The sequence below is a fragment of the Pseudorasbora parva genome, chromosome 21 (genome assembly GCF_024679245.1).
Source record: "Pseudorasbora parva isolate DD20220531a chromosome 21, ASM2467924v1, whole genome shotgun sequence".
NCBI classification, from domain to species: Eukaryota; Metazoa; Chordata; class Actinopteri; order Cypriniformes; family Gobionidae; genus Pseudorasbora; species Pseudorasbora parva.
In genome coordinates, this window is record NC_090192.1 from 35,101,736 (window position 1) to 35,121,628 (window position 19,893).

At 37.6% G+C, this 19,893-nt stretch overlaps 1 long non-coding RNA gene across 1 annotated transcript in view; it reads left to right on the forward strand.

The window, feature by feature from the left end:
• The window catches only part of LOC137056361 (uncharacterized), an 83,964-nt gene that overhangs the window by 16,090 nt on the left and 47,981 nt on the right, over positions 1-19,893 (forward strand). Inside the window, exon 2 of the long non-coding RNA XR_010900311.1 lies at positions 6,570-6,613. This is a non-coding gene — a long non-coding RNA (uncharacterized lncRNA). The remainder of the gene's footprint in view (positions 1-6,569; positions 6,614-19,893) is intronic.

Sequence of the window (19,893 nt, forward strand, 5' to 3'; positions counted from 1 at the left end):
ATTTTGTGGTAAAATAACCCTTCAATTTTGGTCAAAAGCTAAATCCACTATACTCTCCACACCACTGTTACTGTTACAGAACGGGTTTCTCTTGTAATATTGTCTGGCTCAATGAAACAGTAGTTGGCTGAGTTAGTGTAAATTGAGATTGCCAACGAGAAGGCTATTTGGAAACTTATGAGTGAGAGATGGAGGGTGCAGGTGAGCAGCTAAAGTGATTGAGATGGGTTTTTATTTTATTTTTTTAAGGGAAAAGCCTCTATAATGTCTAAATTGCAGGAGCAAAATCACAGCTTCTGATTAAATATGAATAAAGACTGCAGAACATATATTCAGTTTGAACTACACAGTTTACGGTAATGCATGCTCTTTGCGGTTTGCTGATTTGGTAAGAAGGTGTCTTCTGAGAACATAAATGCAAAACCATCAATCTATAATGAACACGCAAATTGCTGTCATTACAACTAGATGGAAAGTAGCATTAGTGTGTCTTTAAAAGTAACTTTAAAGTATGTTGTGCTTTTGAGATAAGAGGAACTAGAATCCTTAATTTCTAGTCACATGATTCCTATTGGCTCCATGGCTCAGACAGCGTGACTGGAGCGGTTTGGTGACCTTTCGGTTTCTATGATTGCTTTTATGAAGGTGTGTTTTCCATTATCATTCAAATTTAAATGTGCGATTTTTGTCCACATCACCCCTTCCCTCTGTTTCTTTTCTCAGATCCTTCATCCTGTCATGCCCTCTCTCTTTCTATTTCCTTCACCAAGAATTATCTTAAGTTTCACAGAATGCAGTGGGAGGTTGAAAGCTGTAGGTGGGATAAGACATTTAGTGGTTGGCTTCCCGTTGTTAGCGCTATAGTTTATGCTGCTCCATCTTTGCAGGCTCCGTCTTGCTTTGACCTTTGGCATTGAAAGGAAAACAGGAACTCTGGAGTGCAGATGCCAGGGAGTCTTTAATCATCCTTCGCCACCACAGAAAGTCAATTCTGCCTTTTTTCCTTAGCATAGCAGGACAGAGGTGAATGTGCATGCAAAAACAAGATGTTCACTTTAAGGTCCACCTAATATTTTATTTTAACCCACCCTTTAGTCTTTTAGCATGCATTTTGTAAATGTAAATGGGAATTCTAGCAATATTCACCCTCATGTTGTTCCTAACCTGCAAGTCTTTTGTTAATCTTCGGAAAAGAAATGAAGATCATTTCTATCCCTCCATTGACAGCTACACAACTGACACACGCTTTAAAAAGTTTATAAAGGAACCGATTCAAATTGAGTGGTTTAGTCCAAATTTTCTGAAGAGACTCAATATGATGAACGGTTGAATTTAGGCTTTTATTTGAATAAAAACTTTGAACAGCGAATATAAAAAGAAGCTTAACCAAAGCTACTTTACGCACAAGAACAAACCTCACTCAAAAAAAAGAAAAAAAAAGAGGCTTCATAGATATGACACATTTAAATGATGTTCACTTTACTTAAACATATCTAATTTTGACACAACTTAATTCAATTGTGTTCAATCAACCTAATATATTTAAAACTGAAGTTTACTTAATTTGTGTTAAAACAACATGAAATATTTGTGTTGACATAAATAACTGGGCAGTGGTTCTGTACTTCCCAGCATGCTTTGCAAGGGACTACATTATGAGAGTAAATTTAGGGATTAAAGTGTTATTGTATGTGTTTTTCTGTAAAGGGAAAGTGTTGTTAGGTACTGTTAGTGTTTAATGTTCAGTTATGTTGGACATTTAGATGAGTTTCTGTAATGTTTTTGAATCTGTGGTTACCATTATGCTGAATAGTGGTGCCTGGGCTTAGGCTGTGGGTACTCAGTGAGCTATGCTAATGGCAAGAGTTACACTTGCCTTTTCTTAAAATTTCATTATATACATTGTGTATGATGATGAAAGATATTTAAAAAAAGTCATGTTATAAGTCTATAAATATAATTTAATTTGTATTTGATAAAATTGAGTTGGACCAACTCAATTACATTGTCCAAAATTGAGTTGGACGAACTCAATTACATTTCATTGCATGAATTAGATTTTAATGAGTTGGGGCTACACATATTTATTGGATGTAAAACCTGCCCTCAATTAAATTGAGTTTGCCCAATGAGTTATTTTTTTAAGTGCTCTTGCTGAAACTCAAACGTGCTGTGTAACAAGATAATTAAAGGGTGAGTTCACCCCAAAATAAAGATTCTGTCATTAATTACTTACCCTAATGTTGTTCGACATCTGAAGACCTCCGTTCATCTTCAGAACACAAATGAAGATATTTTTGTTGAAATCCGATGGCTCAGAAAGGCCTTTATTGTCATTTATTGTCACTTTATTGTCATTATGGTCTCTCTCAAGATCCATAAAGGCACTAAAGACGTCATTACAAAGCCCATCTCACTACAGTGACTCTACAATCATTTTATGAAGCGACGAGAATAGTTTGTGCGCAAAAAAATGACAACTAAATAACAAGTTATATAGTGATGGGCCAATTTCAAAACAATGTTTCGAAATGTTATGAATCAGTGAATCGTGATTCATGATTCATGATTCGGATCGCCAATGTTACGTGATTTCAGCAGTTTGGCAGTTTGACACGCAATCCGAATCGTGAATTGATACACTGATTCATAACCGTTCAAATCTTTGTTTTGAAATCGGCCCATTACTATCATAATTCGTTATTTAGTTGTTGTTTTTTTGTGCACAGCAACTATTCTCATTGCTTCATACAATTATTGTAGAGCAGTGATGCCAGTAACGCGTTACATAGTAACGCGTTACTCTAATCTGACTACTTTTTTCCAGTAACGAGTAATCTAATGCGTTACTATTTCCAAACCAGTAATCAGATTAAAGTTACTTATCCAAGTCACTGTGAGTTACTATTTTAGTCATTTTCCTTAGCAAAAACCGACAGCTTATCAAAATTCTCAGCCCGAGTCCGGCTGGAGCCTGTGTTTTTTATTTATTTATTTTATTTTATTTTATTTTTTTACATTGTTGCAGCCATTAAAATGGTTCAGTTTTGTTTTTAATGTCAAAGTAGTTATATTTCGTTTCGTTTCTTTATTAACCTAATTTAGAAAAATGTTCAGAGCAATTTTTTGTTTGTTAAATGAAAGTTTATATAGGCAAGACAATTCAAGAGTTGGTTTGAGAGACTAAATTGATTAAACATGCGGTTAACTCACTGGGTCGTCACATAAAAACATTAAAACTTTAATTTAACAAACAAAAAATTGCTCTAAACATTTTTCGAAATGAACTTAATAAAGAAACGAAACAAAATATAACTACTTTGACATCAAAAACAAAGTAGGCTAGTTATTATACCACCACAAAGGCATTTTTGACGAGCTGAGGCAGGCTGATAGGCTATATACTATATACTAAGATTCTAGCCTTTTATTCAGCAGCCCATTTCAAATTTAAAGATCGCAATATGAGAGAGAGAGAGCGACCTAAGCACTGGTAAGATCATTAGTCTCATTAATTTGTATTGAAGATGATTGTGTTTTGTGTGACTTATTTTAAAGTTTTATTTACGGCCATTTGCGTTGGCTTGCTTTATTCATTTGCAGCGATGTTGCAGTAGCACCATCATATCTATCTGACTACAACATAAAACGCTCTCACACATTTATTTTTTAATTATTTGCCAGGAGTAAAATTTACACATGTGGTTTAAACAACCAGACACATTTACATTTGTCCGGTTTCGTCTGAAATGCTTTCATGCACCTTCTGAATTGGTTTGTTTGAGTGATCGGAATTAAATGCGTCTCGAAAGACTCTCGGAAGGCATTAAGGCCTACTCCTGGTCATTTCGCAATCAGATAGATACCTGGTCAGAGAAAATGAATGAAGGAACCAGTTGTAAAAAGGCCATAACTCTAGCAGCTGCACTGAAGAAACGGACTCTTTAACCCTGCGCGAGCCATATCTTGACAGTGGCGCAAGCTATCATGGTCTCATGTTGTTTCCAACAGCACAGCACATCTCAATGTATGTGAGCTCTAGTCAGGATACATTGTTGACGTAACTGTTAAAAATGCACTTCCAATAAACTGTGTTGCCAAAAACGGTTGTCATTTCTATGTTGAGGCGGCAGGGGTGTTGTCGGCAACTGCTGAATGTAACTAATAAAGTAACTTGTAATCTAACTTAGTTACTTTTAAAATCAAGTAATCTGTAAAGTAACTAAGTTACTTTTTAAAGGAGTAATCAGTAATCAGATTACTTTTTCAAAGTAACTGTGGCAACACTGTTGTAGAGTCACTGTAGTGAGATGGGCTTTGTAACGACGTGTTGTGTCAATGTTGTATCAAGTCTTTTAATCAATTTATTTAATTGAAGTATTCATTTAAGTGTTAATTATTAATTAAAGTATTGTAATGACACCATAATTTTTACACTTTATTTTATACTATTTTTTTAAACTTATTTTTATTGCTTTTCGACAAATTATATTCAACATTTGTTTCTATTTCTTAAGATACATAATTTTTTTCATATCTTGTAGACCCTCTAGCACCCCTTATGGCCCCAGTTAAAAAAAAACCTTTGTATAATAAACATTAATTTAACTATTTTTATGCACTAATAATAATGCATCATTTTGCCATGAATTAATTTTAAAACGAAATTCAATGATTGGTTATGTGCCATGTTATGCAGCTTATCTTGCTCACTCCCTTTCTTTCTTCTTTCCTTCCCAGCTTTGTAGATATGGCAGCCCAATATTCTTTTTGACAGTGCCAAGAGTGTGCATGTATGAGCCTGTATTAAGATGCAGTGCTTGCGGTGAAGAAAATAGTTTGATTCTATAGAAAGTGGCAGCATTCATTTGTGGTGATGACAGCTTGACATTGCAGACAGGAGCATGTTAAAATGTCATCTATTGAGTCACAGCTTGCGGAGTTGAAGGGAAAATGAGGGTGAACCTCAAAGAGTGCAACACTTTTCAGTTTTACTACAGGAATCTGTCGACACCCGCTGTGGCGCAGTTAATCAGACTAGAGCGCTTTTCCCATCGTCACCGGTGTGAATATGTTCTCTTCCCACACCAAAGCGTCGTTTCTTTATCTTCTGCTGCTTTAACGCCCTTACGCTGCTTGATACTGAACTGATCACACGTGCTTTGATCACGGCATGGGCTTTCAGACTGCAGGCATGGGCCAGAGCTCTCTGAGAGGTAATCCGAAGTGCTCTGCTGTCAAATACGTTGCTAACTCATGCAAGGAAGCCTCTTCGAGTGGAGTTCATTCTGCCAATGCTTTCAAATTGGCTTAGGGGTCTTGTGGCACTTTTTATCTGAACTTCAATAACGGTTCAGCTCCTCTTGGTGTATCTATTCTAAACAGGACTTGGCTGTGCTGTTTCCCCTTCAACTAAGCCAATATCTCATGAATTATTTATTCCTTCCAAATATGGGTTGAAAGAAAATGAGTATTAAAGGACTTTTGTTTTACAAAGGCATCTTCTAACGTCTAGCCTGTAGATGTGACAGTTCTTCACTGGCCCCAGTAGGTGGCGACCAAGGGCTCAATAATTGGTTAGTTAACAGTGACACCTCCTGGTAGATGTTGGCTGCGCCCGAAAGCTTAGGTCCTGTCCAAAATGGCACCGTAAACCCTCACGGTCTTCCTCTGAGTCCACACTTTCATGACGTAATGTCGCTTTGACTGCCGGGTAGAAGTCCTCTGTCATAGCTCGCAAACTTGCGGGCTCAGCGGAAGTGTGCATCGAGGGCGCATAGCAGCTGCAAAGGGGGCGCGCACCCTTCTTTAAGCTTAAATGACTAATGGGACACCCTGTGTAAGTCCACAATACAGAAAGTGCATATGAAGTGTGCCATTTGGGACAGGGCCTTAGACAGCTAACTTGTTGCCTTGCTGTCTTATCAGGCAGCGACTTTGAAGGCAGCGTTTGGCGCACAAAGGTACCTCACAAAACTTATTTCGGACAGACTTCTGAAGCAGCGTAATGGTTTAATGATTTACAAGCAAAATCAAGAGAGTTTTGGTGATAACGCAGCAAATATATAATTACCACAATTGTAATTTCTCGCTAGAAATGACATCAAAAATGGAAAACGTTAGTCACAAATCATACACGGACATTCAAACATACACTGACACAGCTTTCAGATGGCATCTTTATTTTTTATATGATCAGAATGGAACATACAGTAGTGTGGGATATCAAAGGCAGTGAAGGATATATGGTGTCTTCAAAAATCGATCAGAGGAAGGTGTTTCCTAAGATAGGACATGGAGAAAACTATTGGATTTGGACGTGCCTTGATGTCTTGGAATGCATCCTCTGAAGGCAGCATTTTTAAGCCTTTGGACACAAACCACACTGGAAGCAAAAACTCGGTTTTCTATTGACAGCAGTTCTGTAAAAGTACTAGTTTTGTTTTTGCAAGTGACATAAATGCAAATATTTTATTAAATTATAGTAGATGTTTTACCAGTGGCAGGTTCTCTTGTGTTTGTAATTATTTATGTTTTAATTATTATTTTTGACTTTACTTTTTTTTCAGGGATATTACAAGCTCTGTCTTTGACATCACAGCTCAGAAATTAGGTAAGCGCTTTGGAGTGTGTGTGTGTGTGTGTGTGTGTGTGTGTGTGTGTGTGTGTGTGTGTGTGTGTGTGTGTGTGTGTGTGTGTGTGTGTGTGTGTGTGTGTGTGTGTGTGTGTGTGTGTGTGTGTGTGTGTGTGTGTGTGTGTGTGTGTGTGTGTGTGTGTGTGTGTGTGTGTGTGTGTGTGTGTGATGTCATAGGTGCTGTCTTTTTGTGACTGTCCACCTAATGAATGCTGAAATGTATTTGAAATGTATTTTATGATAAGCATGCTACAAACACAATTACGCATAAATAACCAGCAATTGTACTTTTAGGATACTAAATTGTTATAGTTGGCTAAATTGGAAAAACAAATGTTGTACTTGATGCACTAGTTCTCCATAAATAGTGCTGATGTCCAACTAAAGATATAGGCTACTTAAGTATATTTGATTGTTCTAAGTGGAACTATTGCAAGTATACTTTAGGTACACTTTAAATATCTTGCATTTAAACCATCTGGATGAGAAGTTAAACCGAAGTCCTGACTCTGTGGTCATTCAAAATCCCAGGATGTCTTGAAAAAGAGTAGGGGTTTAACCTCGGCACCCTGGCCAAATTTTCCCATTGGCCTCCATCTATCATCATGGCCTCCTAAACATCCCAATATATACTGATTGGCTTCATCACTCTGTCTCCTCTCCACCAATAAACTGGTGTGTGTTGGCCGTTCTGGCACATTATGTCTGCTGTCACATTATCCAGGTGAACTTCTGAGGTAAATTATTCTATGATTAGTTCTCACCATGTCTCCAAACATTGTAAAGTACATGGACTAAACTTGATGTGTTTTTTTGTTTTTTGATGCGGACGGGGATACTTTTTCAGTATTTGACTTTAAAAAGAACCTAAGTTTGGATGTGATTTGCATTATTTAAAACCTGACACTTCACTGTTTCTTTAGACATATGTATCATGTTTGTGTGACAAGTATCCACTAAGTTACAGTTCATTTTCTGAAGAGTGTCAGAATGAACTTCATTGAGAGAGAGACTATAAATTGCGAAACATGTTTGTGCTCTTTATTTTGCGAAAAGCACAAAATGTTTTTTTATCATTATTATTGCGAGTATACACAAATAAAAGAAACTTAACAGATTATAATGGTTTATACACTTTAAAAAATAGCTATATATATATATATATATATAAAACAACAACAAAAAAACAGGGATCATACCTAATGCTGCATGGTTAGGTATGTTTTGAAACATGCCAGCTGGTTTGAGCTGGTTAAAGATGGTCAAGTGGTGGTCCTTAGTTGGTTCTAACAAACTAGATCAGGACCAGCTTAAACCAGCTCATGACCAAATAAGGACCAGCATAAACCAGCTGCCATGCTTCAACAACTAATTAGGATATGTAGTTTTTTTCAACAGGTGTGATGTGTCAGTATATACATTAATGGGTTTGTAATATACTTTGTCATAAATACATGTATTTGTATATGTATAAAGCAGCGAATTGGAAATTAATGATTAACCCTACTCAGACGGTATTTGTTTCTCATGTGGACGTCCGTAGAAATAAATGTGGATGCCACCTTAGTGATAAAATTCGTACATTCGGATGGTGATTTAGTCATGGTGGAGGAGCGAGCTTTGTGAGCCTTCGACATGGAAATGCGCTGCTAACGTGGTCAGTAGCATGTTTGTCTGCTGTAAATAAAATGTCATATGCTTGGAATAATAAGAATAAATTCATATAAATTCACATTATTATTTTATTATTCATGATTAATATTTAATATATATCAATGAGCAGAAATAAGTTAATACATTTAGAAATATTGGTCTTGTAAATACTTTCGGTGCTCTGCAGTGGTCAAAAAGGATATAAACAGTGAATCTTGAAGTCATCTCTTCTTGCAAACTCAGAGATGTGGACTCGGACAGCAATTAAATTACAGCACGACCTTGGTGTTTGTCAAAATGTTTGTAATTCGGCCGGGGATTTTTACGTGGGTGGTGGGAGAAAAACACATTCTGGATTTGGACGGCAATAAAATCACAGACCAGCCCCTGTAAATGGTGACAATACTTAATGATCCCATGAGAAACAATTACCATCTGCTAGTGATTTATTCAGTTAAAAGATTATTTTAGTTTAAACAAACTAAACATCTACTGATATTATCCATAACTTAACTACCAAAAAAAAGCTTTTTTAACAGGCTGAGGGGAGATGACTGTTTCTAGGAAGATTCACTTGACCTTCATGTATTTGATTTTGTTCTTGTGGCTGATTTGTCACAAGGAAGAATGAAATTAAGGATTAGTACCAGCACACATTACGCAAACGTAAGGTATTGTCAGTCGTCTCGCGTTTCCGGCATTCGTGCTGGAATGAATAGATGATTATGAAAGAAGGAGAAACAGAAGAGAAAAAGGTGACTCCAGAGACTGAGGCTGGACAGAGCAGATATGAAGATCACGCAGCTGAGCCGTGACCAAAACCCCAAATACACGTACACGCACGCATGTACACTCTTTCTCTCTCTCTCTCTCTCTCACACACACACACACACACACACACACACACACACACACACACACACACACACACACACACACACACACACACACACACACACACACACACACACACACTTGTTTTTGTGACATATCTGGACATTCCATAGGCGTAATGATTGTTATACTATACACACCGTATCTTCTATCCCCTTACACTGCCTCTGCCCCTAAACCTACCCATCACAGGAAACATTCTGCATTTTTACTTTCTAAAAAAAACATCCTGTATGATTTATAAGCATTTTGAAAAGTGGGAACATGGCCAATGTCCTTATATTTCACCCTCTTCTTGTAATACCTATGTCATACCCATGTCATTATACACATTTGTGTCCTCATATGTCACAAACACATGCCCACACACACACTCCCTGCTGCCCCCGATGCTCTGCCTCCTCCCTTTACTCCACTTTTTCTGGCATTGCACCTGTAACCCAAATTCCTACGAGAAACAGTTTCTGAAGGTTTAAGGATAGCAGGTAAAGCTATGTTGTCTTGTTAAAACAAAAGTCATTCAACTTATAGTCTTGTGTGTGAAGGTTAAAGGAATATGACATGAAGCCGTGCAGCTCTGATGTGGTGCTCCATATTTGAATATACAGAACTGTGATGAGGTTTGAGAAAACAATCCTTTACATTTTCAGTGATATTCTGACTTGATTTTAATATGTTTAACATATAGTTTGTGGCCGGTGAGCGTTTTTAATGTGTGTGAAAGGAGTGCTATACCAAGGCTGCATTTATTATAAAAAACGCACAAACAAACAATACAAACAATACAATGAATACAGCAATATTGCTGCAGTGATTTAACTTTAAAGAGTTTCCTTTAAAAGGACACCAAAATGGTGTATTTAGACCACTGTATGTGGGTATGGGAAGCTTTTCAATCTGAGTTGAATTTTGGCCCCAAAGTTTAAAGTTTTTATTTCTTAAAAAAAAAAAAAAAAAAAAAAAAAACGTATCCAAAACTTTTGAATGGAATCGGGCCCAAATTCCAGATTAGAGAGCAGGAATATGTTGAGTCTGAAGTACCAAGGTAAAAAGATATCAGATGTGAGTATGAGAGGGAAAAGATGAAAGGGACATTTGGAACTCACCTAAAAAAAAATGAGCTGGGACTTCACTGATGTTATATTTGCATTCATATCATCATGGTCAGTTAGATGTAATATTACTATGATCTTCTAGCTCAGTATGCAGGTGATATTCTATGTGATCCCATCATTTTAGGTTCAGAAATGGTTCCCAGGTCCACGGTCCTACTTTAGTATGCTCTTAAAAACATCAGCACCCTGATGTTAATCTGATGTAAGTTTTTATTTACTCAAATAACTAACCATGTATTCTGCTTTTAGGAGACCAAATTGCCTGCAGGGTAATTTAGTCTTCTAATGAGTGTGTTTTTCCTTTTTAAATAAAGATGTGATGAAAAAAAATAGCCATTGAATATGTAGCCTTTTTGTGAAAAAAAAAAAAAAAAACATTACTAGTGCTTGGTTGTATAAAAGCATAACGTTTTAAAAATAACTATAAATAAATCATTTTAGATGAACCATACTTACAAATGCATTGAGATCAAGTTAGAATAAGGTTTTCAGATGCCACGTCTATTCACTGACCATTTAAAAAAAAAAAAAAAATACTTTTACCAAAGGTTTGGGAATATTTTTTGGTTTACTCCATGATTATTTTACACTACATTGAATATTTTAACATGCAATTAGTGGGGGTTGTGAAGGTGGAGCACATGAAGTTTTTTTTTTTTTTTTTTTTTCCAATACAGACACCTGTTAAAAACAAACGGCAAACAAATTCTCTCTCTCTCTCTCTCTCTCTCTCTCTCTCTCTCTCTCTCTCTCTCTCTCTCTCTCTCTCTCTCTCTCTCTCTCTCTCTCTCTCTCTCTCTCTCTCTCGCTCTCTCGCTCTCTCGCTCTCTCGCTCTCTCACTCTCTCTCTCTCTCTCTCTCTCTCTCTCGCTCTCTCTCGCTCTCTCGCTCTCTCTCTCTCTCTCTCTGTCTGTCTGTGTGTGTCAATGCTAAACTAAAGCTCAAAATTGAAGAGGCTTTCCATCTTTCACTCACACTGCGGCCAATTCAAGCAATCAAGAGAAGATGAAAACAAGTCTGATTATTTCTCAACACTATTGACTAGCTCCTCCTGTATTAGTAAACCTGTATTTACCAGCAGCACAGAACAAGCACGTATGAAGCATGTTTTTCATGCATTCACTTACACTAAAAGTATCTAGAACATACTGTATGCCAAATAAAGGTACACTAGTATGTTTTTTTTATTTCAGAAGTAAAACTATTTTAAATAGTCCGTACATCAATCCTTCTTCCAAAACATGTTTTTGTCTTACCCTGATTGACTATGATTCACTGATTCACTATTCACAATTATAGATTTGATAGCTATTTTTATCGAGGGCTCTCATACGTGTTTATATTATAGACTTAGCGGGATGATTTTCGTGGGAAATTGCATACGTGCGTCACTTGCCTGTGTCTCTCGTCATATCCGTAATTAGAGAAAAGTTGTTCCTGGTTCTTTGACGTGTGTTGTATGCGTGAGATGGGTGGGGGTTGACATGGAGCTAGGTCTTTGCACAGTCCAAAATGAGTCCAAATTTTTACTTTTTATATTTTTACACATTTTTTCGTATTCGTCATCCTGAAAAATTGCCATGCACAGTAACAACTAAAATGTGTTGCAGTGACTTGGATTTGGTTGTCCTTTCTCTTCTTAAAAAGATTTCTGGATTTTGGCATTCTCCTGTATGGTGGCTCTGAATTGTCAAAACACCTTTCAAAATGCTTGCTACGCATGCGAAAAATGCAGATACAAAAAAATAGAACCCGTTCGGAGGCAGTGTGTAAATGTGATTTACACAATGTGAGGTTTTTTTTTGTTTTGTTTTTTACGTATGGAAATTGAGAATTTCGGACTGTGCAAAGACCTTAAAGGACAACTCCGGGGAATTTTTAAGTTAATCTTGATTGTTATACCTTTGTGAGTACAGTCTATAGAAAAAAAAATGAACCGGATTGTGCTTGCAACAGCTTGAGCTATTACAGTTAATGCCAGAACGCATCTTGTTGTCATGTAAGGACCCTGTTCATGACGGACAGACATTTTAATTGCATTTTGTGTCTGTTAAGAGGCACAAAGACACCCTTTACGTTTATGCCCCCATAACTGCCATTTTAGCTGAGTGGGGGCATAAACATAAAGGGTGTCTTTGTGCCTCTTAACAGACACAAAATGCAATTAAAATGACTGTCCATCATGAACAGGGCCCTTACATGACAACGAGATGCGTTTAGCCAATTAGCCCTTTAGCCACTTATCCCTTTAGCCCTTTAGCCAGAAAAAATATCTGTCATTACTTACCCTAATGTCGTTCGACACCCGTAAGACCTACGTTCCTCTTCAGAACACAAATGAAGATTTTTTTTTTTTGTTGAAACCCGATGGCTCAGAAAGGCTTTCATTGACACCAATGTCATTTCCTCTCTCAAGACCCATAGAGGCACTAAAGACGTCGTTACAAAGCTCATCTCACTACAGTGACTCTACAATCATTTTATGAAGCGACGAGAATAGTTTTTGTAAAATTACTTGTGTAAAGATGGGCCGATTCATGACGACGTCTTTAGTGCCTTTATGGGTCTTGAGAGAGGAAATGACATTGGTGTCAATGAAGGCCTTTCTGAGCCATCGGATTTCAACTAAAATATCTTCATTTGTGTTCTGAAGATCTTACGGGTGTCCAACGACATTAGGGTTAGTAATTAATGACAGAATTTTAATTTTTCGGTGAACTAACCCTTTAAATAGATAAATTACCATATGTAGCTCTCTCTCTAAGAGTTCACTGTAAAGCATTATCTTTGTGAAGGTTCATATTTCATATACACACACAACGGAAATCAAATACTGCAGCAGAAAAAGTACATCAGCTGTCATTCCACTGAAAGGTTAGTCAGAGGCTAATTTCATAAGTAATTTGTACTTAAATACTACCCATTTTCCATAGAACAGAAATGAATGGGGAATGGCATTGATTGCGTTTGTCTTTTTCAGAGCTTGACCCCTGTTGCCCTCATTCACGTTTAATGTACGGAAGCCTAGAATTTCTTTTTGTGCTCCACAGAAGCAAGAAAATCATACAGGCTTGCACACTCTGGGGATTAGAATAATTAGTGCCTTAGTATCCATGAAAACATATATTATCCGTCGCAAGAAACATGCACCTTTAAATCGCTAATTACATAGTATTACATCACTGCTTTTGTGGCTGAGCTTGTGATCTCTCTAACGAGAACAAAATGGCTCAGATTGGTGCTCGTGAGTGTGGTCTAACAAGCTTGTTAGATGTGTAATTAGTGGATGTGTTCGGTGTTCCAGTCACACATTATCCTGTGTACAAACACAGGCAGGACAAGTTTCTGTGGAACTGTCTAAAGGGGCTATTTAGAAAGGTGACACGTTGCTCATTAAACAATCGGGCTGTGTCCGAAATCGCATACTCTCTTCAGTAGCTACGTATTTGGAATAAGTAATTACTTCATGAAAAAGTATGTTCTATATAGAATGAATGTGTGTGGTATGAATGCAGTCTGGATGTAGGCCTAGTACATACGGCATGTTGTCATATTCATGTGACCTACCAGCATCAGATGCGTCGCTTCACTGCCATTCATCCTATAAGGCCACTCTCCCGTGGGCTTATAGGATAGTAAAGTGGCCATCGTATGCGCAATTTAGAATCTCACTGGAAGTAGTTGCTCATCACTGTATTTTTGCCTACTCTTTTATGAGTACTGTGAATTGTGACATACTACTTTTGTCGCATGCAGCTTTTCACCTACTATAAAGTAGGAGTGTAGCCTACCGGTTCAGATTGCTCATGGTTCGGTTGGTATCAGGGTTTTGTTACTGTTCAGTATGTGCTATGTTCAGGTGAAAAGGACTACAGTCAAATAAAAATAACTATAGGAACAAATAATGTAAATACAAGCACAAATAAATACAATCAAGCAATGGTACTAATAAAATAAACAGAGCTTTTTTGTGTTTTTCAGGTAAGTCTAACATTATTTTTCAGGAGAAACTGATCAAATGTTAAATAACATTGCATAGCTGACTGTATACATTAAAGATGAATCGTTATTAAACCTAAAAAAAGCTTTTCAATCAAGAGCAGTGAGTTTCCTTGTCTTTTGTTGTTTGACATTAAAAAGACTGCAGTAAAGGGTACTGCCCCTTTAAGATCTAATGCATGAATATGCTAGCCTAGAAATCTAGACGCACCCTAGCGGCAGCAAATTTAATCTGCCCGCAAGTGTCGTCTAGGAACTCTCAATTGCCTTCTGAGCTGTATTCCTCTCACTCTGGACGGGCCATCACATCGTGTATAGAGTCGGCGGACGGGGCCATAATGACGACGGCCGAGTTGCGTTTGCGTGCTTCTAGTAAACACAGAAACTGGCGAACAGCGGCGGTCTTTCGATTCAGCTTTGACCGCGACTCTGGAAGACTTGGAGTTAAACTTTTCTCTGCGAAAAGAACACAGAACGGCACTGAAGTCATTCTTAAAAAAGGAAGATGTGTTCGGAGTTTAGCCGACCGGATACAGTGAATGTTTAATCTGTCAGCGAGCTCTGTTTCACCTTCGTTGCTCTGGTTGGTTGTATCGCTAGCCTATCGCGTGCAGAGGGAGTTTAAAAGACAACCGTTTATCCCGCCCCTCAGATTGAGCCCTGTCTATGGTGAGTTTCCAGACCAAACATCTTGATGTGGGTCTGGCTTGTCAGGCTATGAATATGCGTCATCTTTCTCGACTGTATAAAGTTTACTTAAGGCATATAGCCTACTGCTAGGGTACTCATCAAGACTTTTTGTGTGAGTTTTTGACCGTTCAAGTTCAAGACTTGAAAGAGAACTCAATATTTGCGTGCTGACGTGCGCGTACTTCGGATGAGTAGGCACTCAGAGACAAATCCTCTCACAGCGTGCCTGAGTTCTCATTCGCGTCTTCTGGCTTTTGAATGTTTAAATTAGCAAGGTTTAAAGTAGTTTGGTTTAAACACAGACAGCAGCAACGTGTGCTGTTCAGGTCACAGCTGCGCTCGCGCACTGCACCCGGGTGATGGCGAAAATGACATATCCGCCATATTCGAACATATGGCACACTCGCATTGAACAAAATTGTGTGAGAGACCATTTTGCTTACGTTTTTCTTTTATTATCGCTGTTGTAATGCATCACTGAGGAGCCAACACAGAATCCACGTATCCACGACAGAAAATAAGCAGAAACGGTATGTTTTATGCCTTATTTTCAAGTTACAAACCATGATATGTATGCGTGTCCTCAGATTTGAGATGAAACACGGTGCAAGTGAGTGATGGACCGTGGGTGGATAATCATGGTTCGAATTTACCGAGAACCGTTTCACCACTACTATATAGAAGGGAAGTATTTGAAATTTCAGGTGGGCCGTGGTGTTCTGGATATATATTATAGCCAGCTGTTTCTGACAAGTAGCCTACCAATCCAGACACCTATTACCTTGGCCATTTAAATTGCCATTCTCCTATTGCATCGCTCTCCTATGCACGATCGAGCCGAAACCACAATGCATTTAAAATCCTTTGAATTCTGCACACAGGACGCTATTGTTTAAAACATGGAGGAGATCAGGGGAAACTGTTGTTTCACCGAGCTCAATGGCTCTGGCCAAGCTGTGATATAAACTAAACGTTATTGGCTATTTAATAAAGGGCATGTCCCTACCTGTCTTCCCATTTCAGTGGAAATTGCGCCAACACATTGCATAAAGCTGCATGTTTCAAAGCACTTCAGGGAACGTTTAAATATGTAAACTGAATGCAATGTAGGTCACCTTAGATGAAACTCTCTGCCAAATATATAAGTGTATAAGTATTATATTAAGTTTATATTAGAAAGTGTTAGTTTTGGAGGTTTTGCAGTCCTAATTATGTTCTAAACACATTTTCACTCATTCCTTTTTGGTTTTGTATATGCTAAAAGTCTAAATCTGGACAACTGTTGGATGTGATTTTTACTAACACACACCATTATTCGACATCCTCTATCCTCAGACCTGCCCACAAAATTACCGCAGCTAAGCATGGAAGCCTTTTGATGCTGTCAGCTAAAAAGACATGCTGGAACCACAAGTCATCATTTCGACAATCCCGCGAGACGCTGAGAAACAGCACTTGTGTATTTTAGCATTTAGCCCACCCTTGGTTAAAGACCTAAAAAGCCTTGCTGATCTAGTTTTTTTATGTAGTGTGTTACATCCCTTTCGAGCTTGTTGAGGCTCAGACCGGGCATGACTACATAATGGTTATGTCATTATGCAGTCATGGCCATATGACATTTAAAGTGTCTCTGCCTGTCAGCCAGTCCCAGAGTGTCTGGCAGAAAAACAAAGCGGTAATGTGTATTTATAGAGCTGCGGCCACGTGGAACGCACAGGGCTGAATAGAGGCATGTGGCCGATGCGATTGTTTGACCCTCAGTTGAAAGGAAGAGTTAACTGACATCTTGAGGCATTGTATTCACAGACTTGATCAGCTCGGTGAAAGGCAAGAAGGCCCTTCGCTTTTGACATAAATGTGTTTTCCTTCCGACCACCAAGACAGTATCTGACGGTCAGGATTAAGGGTTTCATATTAGTCTGTCCGGTCTGTTCTACAACCACGGTATACAATTTCTGCATCTTTATTTCCATTTTGCTGTGTCAGACGCTTTAGAAAGCTCACTCAGAGCTCGAAAGACTAACCTTTTAAAATGCAAATAAAAGAAAGAAAAAAAAGGCTATTGTGACAGTTGGATAACACTGCATTAGAATGCTTGTTTTAGTTGGTGGCTGTTTTTATGGGTTGTGCATCTCTGGTCTTCCTCTTCCAAGTAACTTCTGGAAGAAAAAGCTATATTTTATTCATATTTACACAGACTATAACCCTGAGAATACCTGATGCCACAGACAATGGCAACATACAAGAGAAAAGGAATGACAAAGGAGCATTTTTGAAATAGGATGACATGATAGATAACGGATGAGAGAGTTGAGGTAAAGTGCACCTGAGCTTCTCAGCACTTAAAAGGACTCAAAAACGTGTTTCATGACGATTCAGTTCATAAAATCTTAGGAAACGCTTCGTGACTTAAAGTTCGCTCACATCCATACTTTGGCTTCAACAAAACAATACATGTGACCTGTGCTGGCAAAAGGAATCACAATGCGCACAGGGGAATTTCGAGCTACAGGCAATATAAGCGAAAAATGTCGATTTTGAGGTTTTAACAAAACTTTGTTCTTTAAGTCCTCATCTAGTGATCCCAATGCTCCAAATTTCCTTTGTCCCTGAAAGCAATCTTACTCACATCACTGAAAGATCCGTCGCATGTGGACAAAGACGCATCAGAAAGCGTGCAATCCCGATATACATGTACATGTGCACATATACACAGAATTACATTATTTCAAAATATATGTCATGGCAAGTATTCACGCGATAACATTATATGTTATGTCTCAAGTGAATGTTTGGTTACATTTTGGAGAAAAACATTTGATATGTGACATATTATATATTAGATCATATTACAGTAGATCTTATAGCAGGGCTCGACATTAACGCTTGTCCGGGACAAGTGGATTTCTTGAAGGAACAAGTGAAAAATAATTTTACTTGCCCAACGGACAAGAGCCTGATTAAAACGCCAATAATAAAAAAAAAAATAACTTAACGAATCACCAAAACCCAATAATTATTCTGCATTAATTTAGTGTAATTGGTTATTGATAGTGGATAATAGTATAATATATAATGAACTGACGGTAAAAACGCGCTGTTGACGCCTGTGCAGCCTCTCGAGGAGAAATCGAAACAAATGAGCGCAGCTTACACAGAGAAAGTTTGGTAAACATTCAAAATGTGAGGTTTTAATTTTTTTATAACATATGATGCAGTTAAACAAAATCACACAACCAAATATGCTGTTTTCCTGAATACCATCATGATTGACACTGATTTCATATGACAGTTCCATAAACAATTAATTAACATTGAGTCACTTACATTTTAGATGCAATATTGAGTGTTTTTGTTCTATTTCAGCAGCGAAAATAGTTGCAAAAAAGATTCCAAGCCACAAAGTTCCAAACAGCAGAACCAACATCTCACAGCAACAGTGTGTGTTACTGAATGGTTCAGTGTTTGAATGATTCGTTTTAATCAAAGATTCAATGACCTGTGTGTAAACGACTGCCTCATTCTTAAATGAGTCAGTCGTTTGAATTAATGACTCAATGACTTGCTCATTAAGACTCACTTGCTGCTACCTACTGGTGTTTTAGGTGCATATACTTTTCAACATTTCTTTTGTTTATTCAAAAATTAAAATCTTATAACATTGTAATTTTACACTGTAAATTATTTAATGTGATTGGTAGCAGTTCTATAGTGTCTTATATTAATTTCATTTAGGCCTATAGATCAAATTTAAGAATATAATATGAAAGCTGAAGCATAGCTTATGTTTAATAAGATTATGGGAAAAATGCCCTTTATAAAAGGTAAAAATATCACAAATATGCAGATTTACACACACACACACACACACACACACACACACACACACACACACACACACACACACACACACACACACACACACACACACACACACACACACACACACACAATACACACACTCACACAAAAATCTAACTTTTTTTGGTGTTATTACCAGGGATTATAAGGAATGGTTGCTGGCTGATTTTGTTTTGGAACCTTCAGAAAACTAGACTTTTCTCAAAAGTGACTTTGCCTTCAATAGATTGTTTTGTTTTTGTTTTTTTTGTTTGTTTTTTTGTTTTGTTTTTTGTTACTTCAATAAATTCCAGCAAATCATACATCTTAATAGAGAATGTGAAAATAACAATAACAGATTTTTGAAAATGTTCTCATTGAAAATCATTTTGCCAGCACAGGACACGTATATTTTTTTTAAATGTCATTAATTGTCCTGTCATTGATGGAGATGTTCATGTTTTCACTGTTATATGGTAGGGGACGCTATTATGCATCTTCTGAAAGAGTACAGAATCTCCAGATCAAAACACAGGAGAAGAAAACGCAGAAACAATCGATAAAAGCATTGATTACAAGACATTAGTCTCAGATGTCACGCCCACTGACCGTTTGCTGAACATCTCATGCGGCACACTTAACTGGAAACACTTCTGGATTTTTGAAGTGGTCATCTGATTGGTTGAAATCTACAGTCTCTGGGAGACTGTAGAATGGTCCGTCTGGAAGCAAACACTATGACGCTAAACTCCCTTGTGGAAGAAGAATGCAATGTTCCTTTAAAAATTCACTTTGCTGTCTTCATCAGCTTTGTTTACTCTAATATCTGTATCTTTCTGCATTTGTTTGCTCAGAAAACAAGTCGTGTTGTGTGTTTCTGTCTGAACTTAGATCAAAGCCATGCAATTGTGTTGCAGTATTGTTCATTTTGTCCTAGACTTGTGCTTGTGAGTGAATTGTTTAGAGATCTGGCTCACAGCTTTCTCTGCTGGGTCTTGACACCTCAAGTAATTTTTCTCCTCAGAAACAGTTTTAAACTTCTTGCCATGCCCAGTGGGGTTCTGTTGT